General features: G+C 40.4%; 1 pseudogene and 1 gene segment (V, D, J or C); both read right to left on the reverse strand.

The window, feature by feature from the left end:
• LOC119800474 overlaps nt 1-21,556 on the reverse strand; it is a 600,210-nt gene that overhangs the window by 368,413 nt on the left and 210,241 nt on the right.
• Nucleotides 162-16,431, reverse strand: LOC119800473 (annotated as a pseudogene).

Consider the following 21,556-nt stretch of genomic DNA (forward strand, 5'->3'; position numbering starts at 1 on the left):
ATTAAGGTCTCATACATTAGCCAAGTTTCTTTAAAGTACCATACAGTTAATACTTTGAGGGTTAACGATTAAGGTCTCCTATATTAGCCAAGTTTCTTTAAAGTATCATACAGTTAATACTTTGAGGGTTAACGATTAAGGTCTCCTATATTAGCCAAGTTTCTTTAAAGTATCATACAGTTTATACTTTGAGGGTTAACAGGACTCACATGAGTCAAGTGTACAATCACAAGGGCAAGCCCCACATGGTGGGAAAGTCACAGAGTGGCAGAAACATGTTTTCCCACAGAGGTTTATAAACAAATAACAATAGCCAGTTGTGTCAGGTACCAGCCTCAACAAAAACACCTCTTACCAGGGTATGGGTATAGGTATTTAGAAAAATTAGTAAAGAATACAAAGATGCATGTAAAAATAATAAAACAGAAACCATAGAAAATACTGTGAGGGCATTCCAGTGAATACTGAAATTGCCCACTTTTATTTTCCATATGCTTTTATATCCAATGTAAAAGTATGGGAACATTTAACAAAAACGTTATTAGCATGATACAAATGATACAAAACTCAAACAGTTGATCGTTTTAACACTTTGGGGGCATCAAATCATTAGTATTTCATTTAGGCAGTGAAGCTACCCTAGACCACTATCCTGAAGGCAGCCACTCCCCAGGTGACCTCATAATTACAAAAGAAGGAGCGGAAGTACATTTGCATATCCTGACCATCTGTCAGGTTGGAATGAATCTACTTGTATGAGCTATCTTAATGTCAAAAGAACAAAGTAATCACCTCCTGAGCTGGGACGTGCAGCTACTATTGTCAACCATTTTGAGCAACCTCCAAGACAAGGTGGAAATAGGCTCCACACAGTTGTAATGAATAATCTAAAGTAAACTCATTTCTATCCTCTACACCCAAGAGGAGAACAAAAACACATTCTAAGAATAATTCTATGTTTCTAAGAAACTGAGGTCACAAGACTCTTGTCTTGTTTTCTCACAAGCACTCAGAATTCTCTTGACATGGCTCCATTATTGGACCATGTTCTGACAGGGAGACACTTAGCATATCAACCACAATCTGGGGCAAGCCTCATGCTTTGTATTTGGCCAACACAACATGGACTCCATACATTGTTGCGTGATTTCTTTTGCTTTGGTTTCATGATTTTTTTTTTTTGTAGTTGATTTTCTTTGAAAGGAAGAACATGGATTTAGGTGGGCAGAAAGGTGGGTAGGATCTAGGAGGAGCTGGGGGAGGAGAAAGAATGTGAACAAAATATGTTGTATGGAAATATAGAAAGTGAATTAAAAATATGATTACACCATTCCCCCTTTCCTCCCTCCTACCTTCACCATGCCAAACTCACAGTGTCTTCTTTAACCATTGTTGCTACATACACTGATAAATGAGCAATCATGTAAGTATAACCTGCTGAGTTTGTTTAGTGTTATCTTCATGCACATGTTTCCTTCATGGCTGACCCTGGATCAGAATTATGTGCATTCATTATTGGATAATCAACCAGGGGCTCATCCCTGAGGAAGACTCATTCTTTCCCCTTATCAGTTGTTAATTCTGTGTAGCTCTTCCTCTTTCTAGGGTTGGGGCCCTATAAGATTCCCCCATCTACATTGGGATGTCAACTGGTATTGGAATTGCTCAAGTTTTGTTTATGTAGTCATGTTGTTGGAATTCCATGAACACAGTTTTCCTGTCATAATCCCACAATAAACTTTGGCTCTAACAATATTTCCACTCCCTTTTCCATGATGTTCTCTGAGCCTTGAGTGCAGGAATTATGTTGTAGATATATCAGTTGGGACTTGGTATCGCAAGTTGTTCTCTATATTTTGACCAGTTGTGGTTTTCCTTAATAGTCTCTGTTTACTGCTGTTGATAAAAATGCTTCCTTGATAAAGGGTGAGGTAACACTTACCTATAAATATAAAGATGTGTATTTATAATGCAGTAAGGAATTACACTGTTTAGGAAGGTAGCAGTATTGATGTTATTTTTTTTAAGACAGGGAATATTTTATTTAAAATTCATCAGTGAAATGAACGGCTTGGGTCTATGACAAATCCTTCATACTTTAAAGCATAAGTCAGTAACTGTATGAAAACACACATTGCCACATACAAATTAGCTGATCAGACCACATTTTTTATGTTGGAATACAATAAACTTCCCTGTAAAAGCAGCAACTTTGTGACATTTAATTTAGTATTCCTCTCCTTCTTCCTCACCCTCTCCTTCAACAGAATCCACAGCAACCTCCTCAAAATCCTTCTCTAGGGCAGTCATGTCTTTATGGGCCTCAGAGGACTCCCCCTCCTCCATGCCCTCACTGACATACCAGTGCACAAAGGCACGCTTGGCATATATCAGATCAAACTTGTGATCTAGGCGAGCCCAGGTCTCAGCGATGACTGTGATGTTGCTCAGCATGCACACAGCTCTCTGGACCTTGGCCAGGTCTCCACCAGGTACCACAGTGGGAGGCTAGTAATTGATGCCATCCTTGAAGCCAGTGGGGCACCAGTTCATAAACTGGATGGTACACTTGGTCTTGATGGTGACAGTGGCAGCATTGACATCTTTGGGAACCACATCACCACAGTACAGCAGGCAGCAAGCCATGTATTTACCATGGCAAGGGTCACATTTCACCATTTGGTTGGCTGGCTCAAAGCAGGCATTGGTGATCTCTGCTACAGAAAGCTGCTCATGGTGGGCTTCCTCAGCAGAGATGACAGGGGCATATGTGGCCAGAGAGAAGTGGATACGAGGGTAGGGCACCAGGTTGGTCTGGAATTCTGTCAGGTCAACATTTAGGGCTCCATCAAATCTGAGGGAAGCAGTGATGGAAGACACGGTTTGACCTATCAACCTTTTGAGGTTAGTGTAAGTGGGGCACTCAATATCAAGGTTTCTATGACAGATATCATAGATGGCCTCGTTGTCTACCATGAAGGCACAATCAGAGAGCTCCAGGGTGGTGTGGGTGGTGAGGATGGAGTTGTAGGGCTCAACCACAGCGGTGGGAATCTGGGGGGCTGGGTAGATGGAGAACTCTGGCTTGGACTTCTTTCTGTAATCAACAGAGATTCTCTCCATCAGCAGGGAGGTGAACCCAGAGCCACTTCCCCCGCCAAAGCTGTGGAAAACCAAGAAGTCCTGAAGATCTGTGCACTGGTAGGCCAGCTTGAGAATTCTGTCCAAGACAAGGTCAATGATCTCCTTGCCAATGATGTAGTGGCCACGGGCATAGTTACTGGCATCATCTTCCTTGCCTGTGATGAGCTGCTCAGGGTGGAAGAGCTGGAGGTAGGTACCAGTGCGAACTTCATCAGTAACCGTGGGTTCCAGGTCTACGAACACTGCCTGGGGCACATGCTTGCCAGCGCCTGTCTCACTGAAGAAGGTGTTGAAGGAGTCGTCTCCTCCCCCAATGGTCTTGTCACTTGGCATCTGGCCTTCAGGCTGGATGCCATGTTCCAGGCAGTAGAGTTCCCAGCAGGCATTGCCGATCTGGACACCAGCCTGGCAGACGTGTAAGGAGATGCACTCACTCATGGTTGCTGCTTCACGGCTTCCCGGAGGATGGCGGAGACTAGGAGGAGGTGTTGCTTCTTACAGCGTGACTCTTAGGCGGTAGATGTAAGAGAACTTGCCTTGATATGTTATGAAAATGATGCTAAGGCATATCATAGAGCTACTAGAATGAGATAAAACTTTCATCCCTGCTGAGTGTTCATTACAGGAGCTGATGTTTGCATAACCTCATAAGACCAGGAGACTTCAGTCTTGGAAGTGGAAAGATTCTGAGAGAGATGCATGAAGGCTGAGCTCTTCATTTGGGATGAAGTTTGTTGAAATCTTGCTGGCATTTGTGTTCAGACATAAATAATAACTGTGGTAAGTCTGGACATCAGCCTTGCTTGTTTTTTATTTTGACACTCTTCATGCAGAATCACCGAATATAGAGATCCAATCTCCAGCATTCAGGAAATTTGTTTAACTTGTGGCATGGGTTGCTGGAAGAGTATATACAAAGTTTTGTCTATATATACTGTGCTGGGATGTGCATGTGTGTGTGTGTGTGTGTGTGTGTGTGTGTGTTAAGTATTTATAAAGAGGAGAATGTGTAATGAGCTCTTGCCTCCTAATAATGACTGCTGGGTAATCATTATAGGAATTTGTGGAGCGTGAGAGTTCATCTTTTAATACTTTTATTGTAACAACTCAGAATTTTGTTGGTATTTTAAAATTATATTGAAAATGATTTTTCCTAATGACAATTTTTGCTAAAAGCGTGTTATTCTTACATTTGTTCACAATGATACATTTATCTTCTCAAATCCCTCATTTCATAGAAACATAAGACGTTTTCAATTCTTTTTGCTACTTCTAATGTTAACTTAATTCTTTGAAGAGATTTTCATTTCTGCCTCTCTTTTCATACCTAGGCACCTTAGCACACATTTCCTAAAGCAAAGATGTCCTTTTGTATTCACTTCCATTTACCCAATGAATCAGTCTTAGAGCAACCTACGGAGCAGGAGCAGAATGCCCTTGAATTAATGGGGAGAGGCTTCAGTACAGGACTTTGGGGGCTTACACACTTGTGACAGGGGTGGGGGAAGTGAAAACTTATGGGCAGTTTGGGTGTCAGAGAAAGAATTCTCTACCAACCAAGTACATAAGACACCACAACAGCTGGAGGTGTCTGGACCTCTCGTTGCTGAAGAGTTATCTGAGTTCCTGGAAAGTTTCAAGGAAAAAGAGATGCCTGTGGGTGCTGCAGCTGATGCTGCTGTTCCTGGTTTGCAGGCATAGAGGATTCCTCTCTACTTTCCCATATGGAGTACAAGGCTCACCAGCTCAAGCAACTCACTGTTTTCTCCCTTCACTTTTCTCTACTGTGGGGTACACCTCTCCCCATTCAGCCAACGATATCTCCCCAGCTTCCAACAGGGATGCTTTTAATTTAGTGAATCTGTATCTGTGGGAGTCCCAACAAAAGACTTCTCCATATCTTTATCATTGCCATGAGGACACATATTGTTGTAAAATAAACTCAGCTATTAAGATGTATTCTAGATATTACTTGGAACTAATTTTTTCCTATGAAGAGTCCAAGAATAAAAAAATAAAAATTTGATTACAGAAATAATAATGTAGAAATAAATAAATATAAAGCTATAAGTCCAGGAGAATGAGAACAGACTGTCAGCAGCTTTCTCAGCAGATCAGGATCAATCATCCACAGTGAGCTATTTTCTCAGACACTTCAGTAAGAAGCCTCCATCAGCTTAGGTCATTTCATTTTACAACTGGCTGTTCTATTTACAAGGCTGGAGTTTCTCTCTGCAAACTGAGAGTAGTTTCCTGGCCATCCTTGATAAATGATAGATATGAACTGAGTTAATCTTTAGGAGACAGAGATGAGTGACCTCTGAGTTAGGCACTGTCTTTATTATGGGAAACTGACGTCATCAAAGGGAAGGCATGGGGCTTCAGTATACACTGCCTGGAGGTACCAGGAGAGACAGTGGATTAATACAGACACTGGTTTGACTAATGAGCTCTGATAATGGATGTTATAAAGTATGGCAGTCTGTATCTAAGTTTTACCTTGAGATAGTATAAAAAAAAATTTCTGCTGTCTTCTAAGTTTACAGCCTAAAAACCAATTATTCTAATTTATTAACCTTCTGATATTACTAGCAGTACCTTTTCTAACTAATTGCTAAAGACATCTGTTTTCTTGCAATTAGTGACTTTCGGCTCTGGAACATGTTTCATGGTAGCTTTCTAGTTACCTATTGATGTTAAAACTCACTCCCCCGACCCCTTAGGGTCTCCGTTGACTAACCCTTGGGCCGGGGCAAGATTGTAAAAATTTCTTTGTTCAGACCTAATGCTTGGTGCCCCTACTATAAAAAGATGGGTTCAGAAACCGGCCTTTTGCCACAGCCTAACAAACACCATCTCTGGCTGTGGTCTCAGCTAGCTGGTAAGCTTCTGTGCCCTGCGGTGTTTTTTTTTTTAATTTTTTTAATTTTTTTTTTTTATTTTTAAGTTTGCCTCTGGTTTTCCTGGAATCTGGTTTCTGGAATGAAGTTTGCTTCTGGTTTATTAGACTTGGTGGTGTTCTCATCTTTGTGCAACCCCCTTAGACCCTACACCTGTTGCATTTCAATTTCATGAAACACATTCAGCAGCTGTCACTCCTGGACCTTTAAGAGCTATGACAAGCTCTTAACTATGGTTTGACTTCTATACTGCACATGTGTTTGTGTGTGTGTGTGTGTGTGTGTGTGTGTGTTTGTGTGTGCGTGACTGTATGTGAGTGCTTGTGAGTGTATGTGTGAGGGTGTGTGTGAGAGAGAGAGTGTGTGAGGGATCAGTAAGAAAGGGAAAGATTGCTTGAGGATAATAAGGAGTATCATTTCATGGATTGGGAACTTATTTAATAATTTAAAATTAAATTCAGGGTGTTTATAAATATTCTATAAAGAGCAAGGACACAGAAACTTAGAGGGGAAATAAAGAAACAATATATATCAATTAGGAGTAAGAATATTGGCCAAGCTAAATAAAACATGGGTCATGATCAGCTTTGGAAACTTTTCTGCTTTGTGAATAGCTTATGTAAACATTACACCTCATTCTTATTTCTATATTCCATGAAGCTTACTGAATATATCAAGTCAAATGATAAATAATAGTCCAGGACATAAGATGCATAACTGCATCTGACCCTAAAAGATTGTTTCTTTTCTATCATCTCAGTTCTTAACATTAGAACATTAGTTCTCAGCCAGGGCCAGAGTCTGGAGACTCAGTGTTTCTTGTGGTTGTGGGGCACTGTCAGCCTCTGGGGAATAAACGCTGTGAGTGCCACTATGACAGGATAAGATGACACAGCACCCAAGGCAGCCTCTGTCCTTAAATTAGTCACTCATTTCCCCTTCAGAGCAGAATCCTGCTGCTGCTTCACTGTCTAAGCAGTCCTCTGCCTTTTTCTTCCTGTCTTTCCCCCGTCATCTTCTTCCCAGCTATGCTTTATTTTTCTTTTGTTATGTTTTCTGCTTTTCTTATTTTTTCTGAACTTGGTCTTCTGATCTTGGATGTGATATAGTCATAATTTCTAAAGAACAATCTTTTTGTTTTTTAGACAAAGACAAAAATCTTATATTTGGCCTTGATACTAAGAAATATAGATTCACAGAGACTAAAATTAAATATCAAACAAATTGTTTTGCTTAATATAAGCTTCAAATTGAATATTAGAGATAAGAAAATAATTCATAAGCCAGGTGGTGGTGGTGGTGCATACCATTAATACCAACACTTGAAAGGCAGAGGCAGGCAGATCTCTGTGAGTTCAAGGCCAGCCTGGTCTACAAAGTGAGTTCCAGGATAGTCAGGGCTACATGGGAAAAAAACCTATCTTGAGCTCACCCTCCCCCAAGAAAAAAGAACAGAAAGAAAGAAATTCATGATGACAACATAGAATTACATTGTTACAGATATTTTTGGTTTATATTCTTTCTTGTTAGGACCCTTGGTCCCTGTCTTAGTCACATTTCTATTGTTGTGAAGAGATACCATGACCAAGGCAGTTCATGTAAAAGAAAGCATTTAATTGGGGCTTGCATACAGGTGCAGGTGGTTAGTCCCTTATCCTCTTGGTATGGAGTAGGGTGTCTCACCAGCAGATACGGTACCTGAGAGCACTACATATGGATCAGTAGACTGCAGGGACTTGGAATGGGCTTTCTGAAACCTCGAAGCCCACTCTGGTGACACACTTCCTCCATCAAGGTCACATCTCCTATTCCTTTCAAACAGTGCCACTTCTTGGTGACCAAGTATTCAAATCTAGGGATGGGGAGGGCAGTCTCTTTCAAACGACCACAGTCCCCATCCTCAGATTACAATGTTTTCTCTTCCAGGATTCAGAGATTCTCTTTCTGTAGTAGTCAGGATTTTTCCTCAAAGACAAGGGATTCTTTCTCTGGTTATTCTGCCTCTTCAAGGAGTAAACCTAGTGCTAGTACCACATTCCGAGCAACAGTGCAGCCATACACTTATGTTAATTTTTTAACTTAAAAATTAACTTATTCTTTAAGGGTTTCACTCATAGATGCAATGTATCCAATTATATCCATCTTTCATCTCTCTTCTCCTACTCTTCCCACACCCTCCCTACCACATTTCCCTTCAATCCCAACTTTACAACATTTTATTTTTATTTTCTCTTTAAAAATAAGCCACTAAGTCTAATTAGACTAATTAGTTTTGCCCTTATATGCATGGACATGTTACCATCCACAGGGGCATGAGAAACCTTCCCAGGCCTACAACCCCAAAGAAAACCAAGTCTTCCTCCCCCAGCCATCAGCTACCAATAGCTCCTGAGCGAGGCATTAGCCCTTATGTGTTCCTCCCTACTCCATGCTGCAGTGTTGGTTGGTTTGGTCTGTGCAGACAACCACAGCTGCTGTGAATTCATAGATGCAATGGTCCTGCATGTGACTGTACAGTGTTCATTTCTTAATGAGACGTTTATATCACATTTCCCTTCCCCAAGGCTCAGGGGACATTTGTGTCGATCCTGGAGCCAACAGCGTATTTTCAGGAAGGCACAGGCACATAGAACATTTCATTGCTCCTTGAAATGGAGATTGTAAATCAGAGGATTTTGGCCTCGAGGGAATGGTGCTTATGGGAACTAGCAGACAGCCTTCCGTTACCATGAGTGAGTTCCTTGGAAGAAGGAACTGCATCATTTATATATTCTCTGTTTAGAATACTTAGCAGGATACAGATGAAAATTTTAGTGGATCTCATGAAAGTTGTGATTGTGGTAAGCAATTCACAAAATGTTGCTAATCCTTATAAAGTTCCATGAATTAAGCACTTTCACTTACCTTGCACAGATCTTGTAATCCCTCAGATTACACAGTCAGTAAGGCACCCTTCCCTTCACTGTTTTTTTTTTTTTTTTTTCCAGTGTCTGCATAGCTTTTCAAAGGGATAGAGTCCTAAGCACAGTGACTATGGAAAGGCTCTGGGGAGTCTTGTAGGGGGAAAATGCAAACAAGGCATTTGCAGCTAAGAATACTTCTCCAAAAAGGTAGAAAAAAATGAAAAGTTGTATTATTTAATAAGCAATAAGTCTGAATGTGTGCATATCCCAGGCAATTTGCTAAAGGCATGGGGAAGATTGAAAGACATCTCATCTTTTCATATAGCTGGGTAGACCAAATGCCTATGATTCTTTATGACAAACAGCTTAGTTCTAAAATAAGTGGGCCTGATAGCATGTTTGATCCAGTCTTGGTTTACCTCATGAGCAAAGCCAGCTACATTATGAATGTCACTCTTCTGAAGGAAAAATAAGTCTTTCTGACAGGCGGTAAGTCTTAAACGTGGAGAGAGCACCTCCAAGGTGATCTGCTTCCCTGCCCATGAGAGTGAGAGAGGGTCACTGCATCTGTTGATGATGGCATTTCACAGTTATGGCTCCCAGGACCTTGAGAAAGACATCTGTAGGTTAATAAAACTGGCAAAGGGCTTATTTCTTTTGAACAGATTTATGTATATCTCCAAGGGACACAGACAGAATTCACAGTAGATTTCCTAAAGCCAGTGCTAGAGGAAAGGGAAGGGGACAGCATCCCTTCTTATGCACCAGGGAGGACTAAAACTGTTTTCTTTCCTTTTTAAAAAATAAAACTTCTTTTAATCTCCCTATATTTCTTTCCCTCCTTCCCTCCTCCCTCTCTCCCTCCCTCCCTCTCTCCCTCCCTCCCTCTCTCCCTCCCTCCCCTCACTACTTCCTCACTCCTCCCCCTCTGTGTGTGTGTGCACACACATATGCACACATACCTTTATTCTGATGCTTGAGAGTCCAGGAGTGGGTGTTACATTCATAGTTACATAACAAAGTAACATAGTAACTATGTTAATCTACATAGTTAAAGTTACAGGAAGTCCTGAGCCTTGTGATGTGGATGCTGGAAGCTGAACCTGGGTCCTCTGCAAGAGCAGCAATTCCTTTAACCATAAAGCCCTCTCTCTACCACCGTTTTCTTATTTATAAATTTACATTTTCCCTTAAACATATGATAAAGGTGTGCCATGCACTAGATCTCTCAAGGGCTGATTCTGGAGTCGGGTGCTGTACTAATGTTTAATTATAAAACATGGAATGTTACTTTTAAAATCAAGTGTAAAAAACAGAACAAAACATAACATATGGCATCCATAATTTGTATAGGACTTGATATTGGCTTTATTATAAGACTTGGTGAGGAAACTGGACCCCAACATCTTCCATGAATGTAGGAAATTGATGTGGGCTTTTAAAAAGAGAGGCTGTGCTACCGAAAGGCCAAGAATATGTTTTGATAAATATGTATCATCCATAAAAAGTTTTTTTTTAATATAAAGGCACAATGTTTTGTACTCCCTTCTACACTTATACATATGTGTAAAGAGAAACCACAAAGCCATCTCAGTCTTACTATATCTGGAATTGTGTTTGACTACAATAGCAAGAGAGTCAGTGGAATAATTTTTTTTTTTTAATGATTTGTGCCTGGCAGTCTTCAGCACTCCCGTACAGGACACACCAGTTAGAAAAACATGTGAATGACCTCCCTGTCAATGGAAATGCCAAACTCCTTAAAGTATGTTTCCTAAGACCCATTTCACTGCCCAAGCCCTCCCATCTTATCAACATTTTTGTGGACAGACCTTCTCCCTAATTCTAGAAAACTTCAGCTGCTCCGGTGTAAGCCACACCAGTCAGAACTGGCCTAGTCCCTAGATTCTGTTCCCAAAGACCCTCCCACCTCATTGCTAGCCCAGAAACCAAGCCAGGCCACCTACTCAGGGACTCCTGCTGCTCAGGTGTTGACTACACCAGTCAGAACAGATGCAGGCCACTCCAGTCAGAAGAATGGATGCAGGCCACATTAATCAGAAGAACAGAGATGCCCTGCTGCCCCTAAGGCCAAGCTAAACTACCAGAAGGCCAGCTCCCAGAGACCCTGTACTAGATCAGAGGTCAAGCTGGCTACCAGAAATCCAGGTCACAAAGACTAGAAGACTAAAGAAGGAACAGAAACCAAGGAATCAAACACCATCTGTGGTAGTTCGAATGTAATTGCCTCCCCCCCCCCATAAGCTCATAGGGAGTGACACAATTAGGAGGAATGACTTTGTTGTTGTAGCCATGGTCTTGTTAGAGGAAGTGTGTCATTGTGAGAGCAGGATTTGAGATTTCTTATGCTCAAGATACTGCCCAATGTCTCAGTCCACTTCCCGTTGCCTACTGATCAAGATGTAGTCAGCACCATGTCTGCCTGTATGCCTCCATGTTCCCTGCCATGATAATAATGGACCAAACCTCTAAAACTATAAGTGAGCCACCCCAATTAAAAGTTTTTCTTATACGAGTTGCTGTGGTCATGGTGTTTCTTCATAGCAATAGAAACTCTAACTAAGACAGAAGTTGGTACCAGGAGTGGGGTATTGCTGTGATAAGTCTGACCATGTTCTTGTTTAGAGAAATTCAGACTTTGGTACTTCAGGTTAGAAAAGCAGTGGAATGCTTTAACCACTGCTTAATGGGCCATACTAGTATAAGTATGGAAGACAGTGGTGCTGAGTGTGATCTGATGAGCTGTGAGGATCAAGAGGCTTTAGAGGAGAAGAATATTAGTATGTGGCCTAGGGAGTGGTTTTGTGATATTTTGGTGAAGAATGTTGCTGATTTTGCTCTTCTCTGAAAAGTGTGCCTAAGGCTAAAGTGAATAGTTTTGGATTAATTTCTTTGGCAGAGGAAATCTCAAAACAGCCCAGTGTAGACTGTGTTGTGTGGTTATTAGTGATTACTCTAGTGAAGATTTATATTGAAAAGGAGCAAGCTACGCAATAAAAGTACAAACTGTAAAGATTAAAAAATGAGGCACCAGGAAGTGGGATAGAGCTAAATCCTGTGTTTGAGGAGATAAATGGATTAAGAAATGGAATAAAGGGAATGGTGACTTCAGAATAAGATCCCACCCAGCTAAATTTCCAACTTGTGAAAAAGAACTAAAGAAAGCTTAGAGCTGATGTAATGGTGCCTCTCCACAGTAATGGAAACCCAAACTAAGACATCACCCAACAAGGACAAGCTCAGAAGTCAGCATCTGGATCTCTAGTCATCCCAAACCCAGATATCTAAACATCAGTGTCAGAATACAATCAACAATGGTCAGGGCAATATGGCACCACCAGACTCCAGCTATCCTTATGACAGCAAGACTTAAATATTTCAACACAATTGAAATACTAAATAATGATCTTAAGAACAACTTTATGTAGATGATAGAGGTCCTTAAAGAGGAAATGAAAAACTTCTTTAATCTAATTGAGGGAAAGACAACCAAAAATTGGAGGAAATCAATAAATCCCTTAAACAATGCCAAGAAAGCCAAGAAAACGAATAACAAAACTACTCAAGATCTGAAAATTGAAATGGAAGCAATAAAGAAAGTACAAACCAAAGTGTTGTGATTTGGTGCAGGAGAATTGTCTATATTCTCTCAATCATGTTTTGAATAAATGCTGATTGACCAGGCAGGAAGTATAGGTGGATCAACCAGACAGGAAGTAGAGGTGGGGCTATGAGAACAGGAGAATTCTGGGAAGGAGGAAGTCCATTCCTCCCAGTCCTGTCTCAACCACCTAAGAAGCAAGATGTGACCTGCCCCACTGAAAAAGGTACTGGGCTATGTGACTAACATATACTAGAATAATGGGTTAATATAAGTGATAAGAGCTAATGAGAAGCCTGAGCTAATGGGCCAATCAGTTTATATCTAATGTAGACTTCTGTGTGGCAAGCCCCCATGTTACAATGTTCAAATCCACGAAGTCTCCACAAAAGACAACAAGGAAGCTGAGTCCCACATGTAAAAGCAAAGAGCCTTTATTTTAATCAAATTTGCAAACTCGGTCTCTCTGCATGTCCAAATATTGGAATAACCGGAGATCCCCAAGCTCAATTAGAATAAGGTTTTATAGTAGTAAAGGTGGGGGTGAGGGGTTTCTGAGGCTTTAAGACCCTGGTTGTCTGACATTTGTCTAGGGTGTCCTGGTGAAAGTTCACAGCAGGTGTTCCTATCTAGCAACAGGGCTTTGAATGCCAGGCATTTCTTTTGAATGATCTGTTCTTGAGTAGAGGTAGAGTAACTCAGCTTGCCTCAGGGTAAACAACTTAGACACGGGCCTCTTATTAAATTTATCAAGGGCCAAGTTCTACCCTGGCAGGTGATAACGGTTGGAAATAAAGAACTTCCTTTGGGTGACCTGTCCAGACTTAGTTTATCATGGCTGGCCCTCACACAAAGGAATTCTGGAAATGAAAGTACCCTCTCCATAAGACTAACCAAAACACCAAACATACAGAACAAAGAAAGAGTATTAAAAGCTGGAAGGAAAAAAAATGAGGACTTATTAGAATCACACCCAACTTACCAATGGAGACCCTAAAGGCCAAAATGTCCTGAACAGATGTGTTACAGACTCTAAGAGAACATGGATGCCAGCCCAGACTACTATATCCAGCAAAACTTTCAATTAATTACCATATATGGAGAAAACAAGATATTTCATGACAAAATCAAATTTAAACATGATCTGTCCATAAAAATCCAGTCCTACAAAAGATACTAAAGAAAAATTTCAAACCAAGTTGGTTAAGTATACCCACAAAAAAGAAACAAACAAAAACACCAAACCAAACCAAAAAACAAACAAACAAACACAAAAAAACAGGCAATAGAGAATCTCATACCAGCAAAATCCAAAGAATCACACATAGACACACATACACCCTTCCCTGACACAACTACTACCAATAAAATAACAGGAATTAACAATCACTGGTCATTAATATCTCTCAGTATCAATGAACTCAATTCACCATTAAAAAGACACAGGCTAGTAGAATAGATATGAAAATAAGATTCATCCTTCTGCTGCATAAAAGAAATATACCTCAACATCAAAGAGAAATTACCTCAGAGTAAAGGGTTGGAGAAAAACATTTTCCAAACAATTGGACCTGAGAAGAAAGCTAGTGTAGCTATTCTAACATCTAATAAAATAGACTTCAAACCAAAATTAATCAGAAGAGATGGAGAGGATATTCCATATTCATTAAAAGAAAAATCCATGGGGGCTGACTGAGAAGCCATTGATAAAAGTACTGGGACTTATTTTTACAGCATGTTCTGGCTTTTTGGGACCCTAGTCTATATGGATGCACAGCTCCCTAGGCCTGGATGTAGGAGGGAGGGTCTTGGACTTCCCACAGGGCAGGGTTCCCTGCCCTCTCTCAAGCAGGGAGGGAGAGTGAGGACAGGGTGTGGGGGAGTGGGAGGGGATTGGGAGGAGGGAAGGAAGTATAAATAATTGAATGGAAAAATAAAAAATAAATAAATAAAAGAAATTAAAAAAGAGAAAAATCCACCAAGATAATGTCTCAATTCTGAACATATATGCCTCAAATGTAAGGGAGTAAGGGCACCCATATTTATAAAAGAAACATCACTAAAGCTTAAGACATACATTGAACCCCACACACTGATAGCAAGTGACTACAACACTCCACTCTCACCAATGGACAAGTTGTCTAGACAGAAACTAAACAGAGAAATAGTGGAACTAATAAATTTTATGACTCAGATGGACTTAGCAGACATCTACAGAACACTTCACCCAAACACAAAAGAATGTACCTTCTTCTCAGCACCTCATAAAACCTTCTCCAAAATTGAACATATACACAGTTACAAAGCAAGTCTCAACAGATACAAGCAAATTGAAATAACCCTCTGTATCTTATCAGACCACTGTGGATTAAAGCTGGATTTTAACAACAGAAACAAATAGAAAGCTTACAAACTCATGGAAACTGAACAGCTCTCTACTGAATTATCAGTGGGCCAAGGAAGAAATAAAGAAATTAAAATGCTTTGTGCTCTGATCATTCTGGGGTGACACTGGGTTCTGTTGGGGTAGAGCTGGAGTCTTAGGTACACTTGCACTTTTCTTCATGGCAAAACTGTTACTACATTATGTTGCAGGAGAAAAAAGGGACAGAGAGGACTCGACGTTAGGATTGACCACAAAGTGAAAGCACTATGGAAAGCAGATCTGGGATCATATCTCATTGGTCAGAATCTTTTTACAGGCAAGACCAAGTTATAACACAGAGTATGAAATGAGTATTGGGTTTTTGAATAATGGAGCTTTCTGTTTGATAACATTGTTTGGACTCTAATGTTGATCCCCACCAAGACTTACCTTGGGTAACTGTTTGTCCACATTGTTATTGATTTTTAAAAGCTGCCCATATCTACAGTCTCATCGCACAGCAGAAGTGGTCTATGTTTTATGGAATGGTATAAAAAATAGGTCTTTGAGGCAAGGAGGGGTTTTGGGTGCTGACACTGTTCATAGTCATAGTTGAATGAAGAGTAATTAGAGGCTTGTGGAAGCAAGGTGGTAAGAGTCTGCAGCTGCAGGGTTTTGGGGCAGGTAGCAGCAGCCAAAAGAGCAATGTGTTCCTGCACAGAAATAGATGCCAGCATCCCCAGGCTGGGCTCTGATGATGCTCAGGGAGCTGTCTTTTCTTGCTTCACCAAACTTAGCGGTCATTCTCTTCTGCTCCTTTACTTCTCCACCCTTGACTAATGTCATCAGGAAGACAGGACCTTCCCTGGGCTCCTGCTTGTACCAGTAAAATTGAGGGAAAGTGCTTGAGGAGTTGCAGTACATGGTGAGATCTTGCCCCTCCCGAATACTCAGAAACTGAGGATTCTGCTCCAGCCGCTGGGTGCTCAAACCTGTTTCAAAACAAAGCAAAACACAGAGAGAAATTTGAATGCTCTTGCCTTGTGTATAAACTACAACCAAAATCGTGGCCCTAAAAGTAGACTGGTGATCACAGAGGACCAGGAAGATAATGGAGGAGGGTGGAAGGATGATGGATGGATAAGAACAATGCAGACTGGATGGAAGACAGTGTGAACCCCACAGTATGAAGATCATACATATTAATCGACAGAAACCCCAAAGGCACAAGGGACTGAGGGATTCCTTTCAAAGTTGAGGTGAGTCCTCTTTCCATTATTTGTCTCCCAATCTACCCCTCCCACCTCCCTTCATACGCATAACACGTCTCCAGAGATTTTCTTTGTCTTGATGAATTTCTGTTGTGTAAACTGGAGCTCTCCTGAACTTACGAGCCACTTGATTCCAAAGGAGCAACACAGAGAGCTTCAGGAGCATTTTTCCTCCCCGTCAACCGGTGGCCAGAGTCACTGAATTTAGTGCTCTCTTGCAAGAGGCTCTTCTGGGCTGCAACACGTGTTCCTAGTACTTTGATCTCAAACAAACAAGAAATTGGGGCCACCAGGAACAAATTATCCCCCACCCTCCCCCATCTTGTATGACTCTGCTTTGATCCTGGGAGATTTTTTGCCTTTTGAAATGCTGCCCTCCAGTGGGGAGACAGGAAAGTGATTTGCTTTGAATGCTCCTAGTTTTTCAGTTTTATTTGGTGTGGTTCACCGTCAAGATTTATGTAGTCTAGTGATCTTCAGAAATAGAACAATCCCTTTTTACAACTGATAATTTTAAAGTCAGAATAGTAGAGAAACAGAAGACAATGGGACACAAGTTAAAAATTTGTGGTGCACCTTTTACCAAATTAAAGATGAGTGTTTCTGTTGTATAGTATTTAATTTAAAATACTTTACTTGTAACATATTGCAGTGCTCTGCCATCAGATTCTGGTTTACGTGGAGCAAAGCCATGACTATACCACACTAGATTGTGTTCATTGGGCCAATCTAGCAAGTACTTCAAGGGAAAGATCATGTTTTATCTAAGTGACCCTAGAAATTATTAGGAAAAACTTGAATTCATAGTTTCCAAATATTAGATAAATGTGTGGGTGTGCATATAGGTGACTAGCACAGTGACTTGAGGGTATGGCTGTGGTGGGGAGAGAATGAGGATGTATCTGTCCACAGACATCAGTAAAGGTGCTGGGCCCTGGCTCTGGGAATAGTTGTTAGTTTCTCAAATGGGAATAGTAATGCAAATGCATTTTCTTTATATACTTTTGTTCTGTGTGAGGTGTTCCACAATCTAGATTCCTCAAATAAGATTAAAACAATGGGGGTGATTCATGATAACAAGAATGTTAAAGGAACACTCAAGGATCACAGACTGTTGGGTTATTCTTACATCTCATAACTCATGCCATCTGTAAGACAATGTGGTTTTCTTTCCAGTGGATTAGCTTATTAAACTTCAAAGAGATAAGAATAATTTTCTTCAACATTAGAATAACATCATGGTCATTGCATTGACTCAGAATCTACACTGGCCTTTTCAAAACCCAATTCTGCTAACACATTCACCCAGAAGAAAAGCCTTGCCACAGCTTACAAAGGGGATGGTATCCCGAAGGGCACACCTGGAGTGTTGCCTTCTGTTTAGGTTATGACCTAAGGAAGAACTGGCAGTTATAAGCGAGAGAAGCATAGCTATGGGTTGACCTGAGAGATATAATGAACCAGAGACACCTCCAAGTATCCTTGAATTTCAATGTTTCCAGCACAAACCAGTGCCCATTGATTAAGGATCCCTTGTCAAGGTGCATGGGGGATTAGACGTAAGTGCTTTTTACATATATGATGGAAATGGTATTTAGAGCTGAGTTTAACCAGATGGATAGGGAATGTCCTCTATTCCCGAGGAACGTGATTTAATAAGGATGTAAGAGCCAGCAAAGGGGATAATTTGATGAAATGTGCTAATGTAAAACTGCCTGGAAATGCTGGAAGAGGAAAAGGGCAAACACCTATAATTTTGATTTGTAAATGCAATTTCATAATTTGGTGATATCGTTTAGATTGGGAAAAAGCTTTTTGAAAGAATGTGACATTTGTGGAGGTTTCATTAATGAGTAGTGCTTTTCAAGGCTTATGAAGAATGACGTGTAAAAGAAGACGCTGCACTGAGCTCATTGGTCTGAAATCATGCAGTGAAAATGGCCTTAAGGAGGGAAAGTCCCAGGGACCAGGAGAGGAGACCCGTTCCTTTGCACAATAGAGAGCTATAGAAGCAGCGACACAACCAAATTAGATGTTTGCTTTAGACTGAGTCTGAGTGGTGGTGTATCGGGAGGGTATGAACTAAGAGGCAGGTGATACAACTAAGAAATTTGTCTAAGCAATCAGTGAGTAGTGAGATTCTTGATAAGATAGTAGGCAGGAAGTTGAGAAGCAGCATCTGAATATAAAAGACTTCTATTTTTATTTTTAAAAAACTAGTAACTTGACAAGTCAGCCTAGTAACAAGTGTGTCAGCCACTCTGACTACATAAGCACTCAGTGCTACATTAGCTAGAACTTAGTGACTCAAAGCTACATATGATTTGTATATTGGTACATTAATTTTGGGTCAGTTAAGTTCTGCTTTCTGGGCCTCTGCTCTAAGACTATGGATCTGCTGCACATTATGGGCTAACATCTGAAAGAATATTGACTAGTATGTGCAGGACCAAATCATGTGATTAGATTTGTTTTCTGCTTTGATGGATACTCCACGGCTACTCACAGCATTGCCCGAAGCTAGTAACGTGGCCAAGTAAGGCAAGAACAGGAAATGTGCTTGAATTAAAGTGTGGCTGTTAACAAATGACATCTTAGCCGGTTACTCTACTTGACATTGTGCTGAAAGTGACATTATTGAGAAGAAGGCATATTAAGATGATTCTAGAATCTTGAAGAAGAGCCTTGGTGAAAACCTAGAAGAAATCAAGGATATAATATATTTTTATTCTCTCCTTGTTCTTTCTTTTTGTCCTGTAGGGCATGTCCTCAATAAACTAGCTGTTCTTGTCAGCAATGTCCTTTAAACGATGTCCCCTTTTATCAGAGCAGATGGTTCTGTTTTGGTGGTGAAGGACCGATGTTTCCTTAATGTCCTGTTTGTTACATACCAGAAAGTTTTGATACCAAGATACATATGACCTTTCCTAATGAGTTGTTATTCTGGTTTAATATTCTCAACTCAGCATGACAACAGAATAAATGGAAATAAATGAATATAACCCATAGTGTCTGTGGAGGACTCACTTTGAATGGCATGGAAACTCTGTGCAGGGATGACTTGAGGTAGCATTCTTCCTGACAGGCTTGGCAACCCAAGTCAGGAGGAGGCAAACCTCTCCTATCAGGAGAATGCCGTGCCAATAGTCAGTCCTTGAGAACACAGATGTGCACTGTAGTTCAAAGGCTCTGATTAGGTTGTGGTTTGTCTTCTGATGAGGTGTTTTTACATATTATATAATAGCAAAAGTTATTCCCATAACACCAGGCTTTTTGTTTAGATTAACTAGGGCATGAAGCTCTTGAAATTATTTGCTACAAAGTTATTAGTTTATGTGACTATTTTCAAATATTATGGGAACCTAGCTTGGATTGTGATTTGAGTATTATAAAAAAAAGGACTGGCTTTGCAATAAAGTATGCAGTTGTATCTCCTACTCTACATCCCCTTGTCCTGATTTCTGTGGCACTACTCAGGGTCATCCATAACTGAGATAGTTGGGGAAGGGCCCCCAACAAGTATCAAAACATGTGACTCAATGGAATCTAAAAATGAAGTTTTATGGAATACAAAAAGAGCTAGAAATATCCTATTGTTGGTTAACAGGGGTAGGATCTTGCAGTAGTCATTGCACTCTAGATTTGACTGTTGTTACACAGACATTACAACGACCCCAAACACCCTGGATTTGGTATGGGGTGTCAGGATGATTGGGGTTAAAGAGTACTGTTGAGTTGTAATGACTGCCTTACCATTCTCTATGAGCTTCAATATTTATAATGTATAACAATTGTTACATTATGCACCGATTTGTATTCTGAGATGATATAGAATTTCTATTGACTTTGTTCATTGAGAAAATGTTTTCTTGGTTGTCTCACAGATGTTCTCATTATAGAAAGGTATTTATAGAGCCTCCACACTATTTTCCGTGGTATCCAGCCTAATTTGCACTTCTATGCGCAATGTATAACTGTTTCAGGAAGAACACCAGAAAAGGCTACTCAGACAGTCAATAGCCAATTTAAAGTGTTTATTCCAGCTGGCTTGGGCTCCACTCAGGCATTCAGGACCCAACTATAGCATCCAGCATTTAGAGTAAGGAGTTTTTAAAGCCAAAATCACATTTTAGCGTCTTTCTCTACAGCTGCATGAGGAGGTATGTATAAGCAAGCAGTTTAACAGAGGCCAAGATAAGCAGCTAGCTAGAGAGGAAGGTTCTACATAAGCTGGTGTTTAACAGAAGCTAAGTTAGCTGGTACATCTTGAGCTTGGGTCTTAGAATAGAAATGAATAAATTTCCACAAGTCTTCCTGGGAAGAAGATTAAATTCTAGTTAAAATTTAAATGGCCTTAGCAAGAACCCAAGATGGAAGAACCTCCACATTGTCTTGTTCTATCATATTAGATTTCTTTTTTTCTCCACATCCACCCATATCATTTTTTTCCTCTCTTGATTATAACTGTTCTGAATGGGGCAAAAAATAAAATTTCAACATAGTTTTGCTTTGCATTTCCATGATGGCAAAAATATTGAATATTTTTGTTGGCAATTGATACTTTTGATAACATGTCTATTCATTTCATATACTCACTGACTGAATGATTTGTTCCTTCAATGTTTAGTTCTTAGGTTAATTATATATTTTGGTTTAATCACCTATTAAATTAATAGCTAGGTATGTGGAAATCAAATCAGACTAAAGTAGTGATACCTACCATTCACATATTTATCATGGGGTGAGTCACAATTAAAAAGTTAAAACTAGATTCTGCCAAGGGAAGCAGCCCCCATTTCGAGAAGGCACTCCCTAGGTACACATAGGCCACTTTAGTCAGAGAAGTAGGTAGGCTAAATGTAGATCTTCACCTCTATCTCTTCACCTCCAAATCCAATGGCCTGGACTCATCCCTAGCTTCAGAGCAGATCACCTGCTGAAGCCTACTTTTCTCCATGCTCTTATTTTCAGTATATCACACAGATACTCACTTCCTACCTTCCTTCCCCAAATCATTGCTTTGTCTCAAATACCAATTCCAGCAGACATTCCCTGGGAACGTGCAGTCAAGTCTAACCAGGGATGCAGGTAGGCTAACTCATATGAGATTCCCCTCTGTGTGTTGTGACTATGTTTTACTACCATTGGTTAATAAAGAAACTGTTTTGGCCTATGGCAGGGCAAAATAGAGATATATGGGAAAACTAAATTGAACGCAGGGGAAAAAGGTGGAGTGAAAGATATGCCATGTAGCTGCTGAATGGGGAATATGTTGGAAACTCACTGGCAGGCCACAGCCTTGTGATGATACACAGATTAATAGAAATGGGTTAATTTAAGATGTAAGAGCT

This window comes from Arvicola amphibius, chromosome 13 (assembly GCF_903992535.2).
Source record: "Arvicola amphibius chromosome 13, mArvAmp1.2, whole genome shotgun sequence".
Taxonomy (NCBI): domain Eukaryota; kingdom Metazoa; phylum Chordata; class Mammalia; order Rodentia; family Cricetidae; genus Arvicola; species Arvicola amphibius.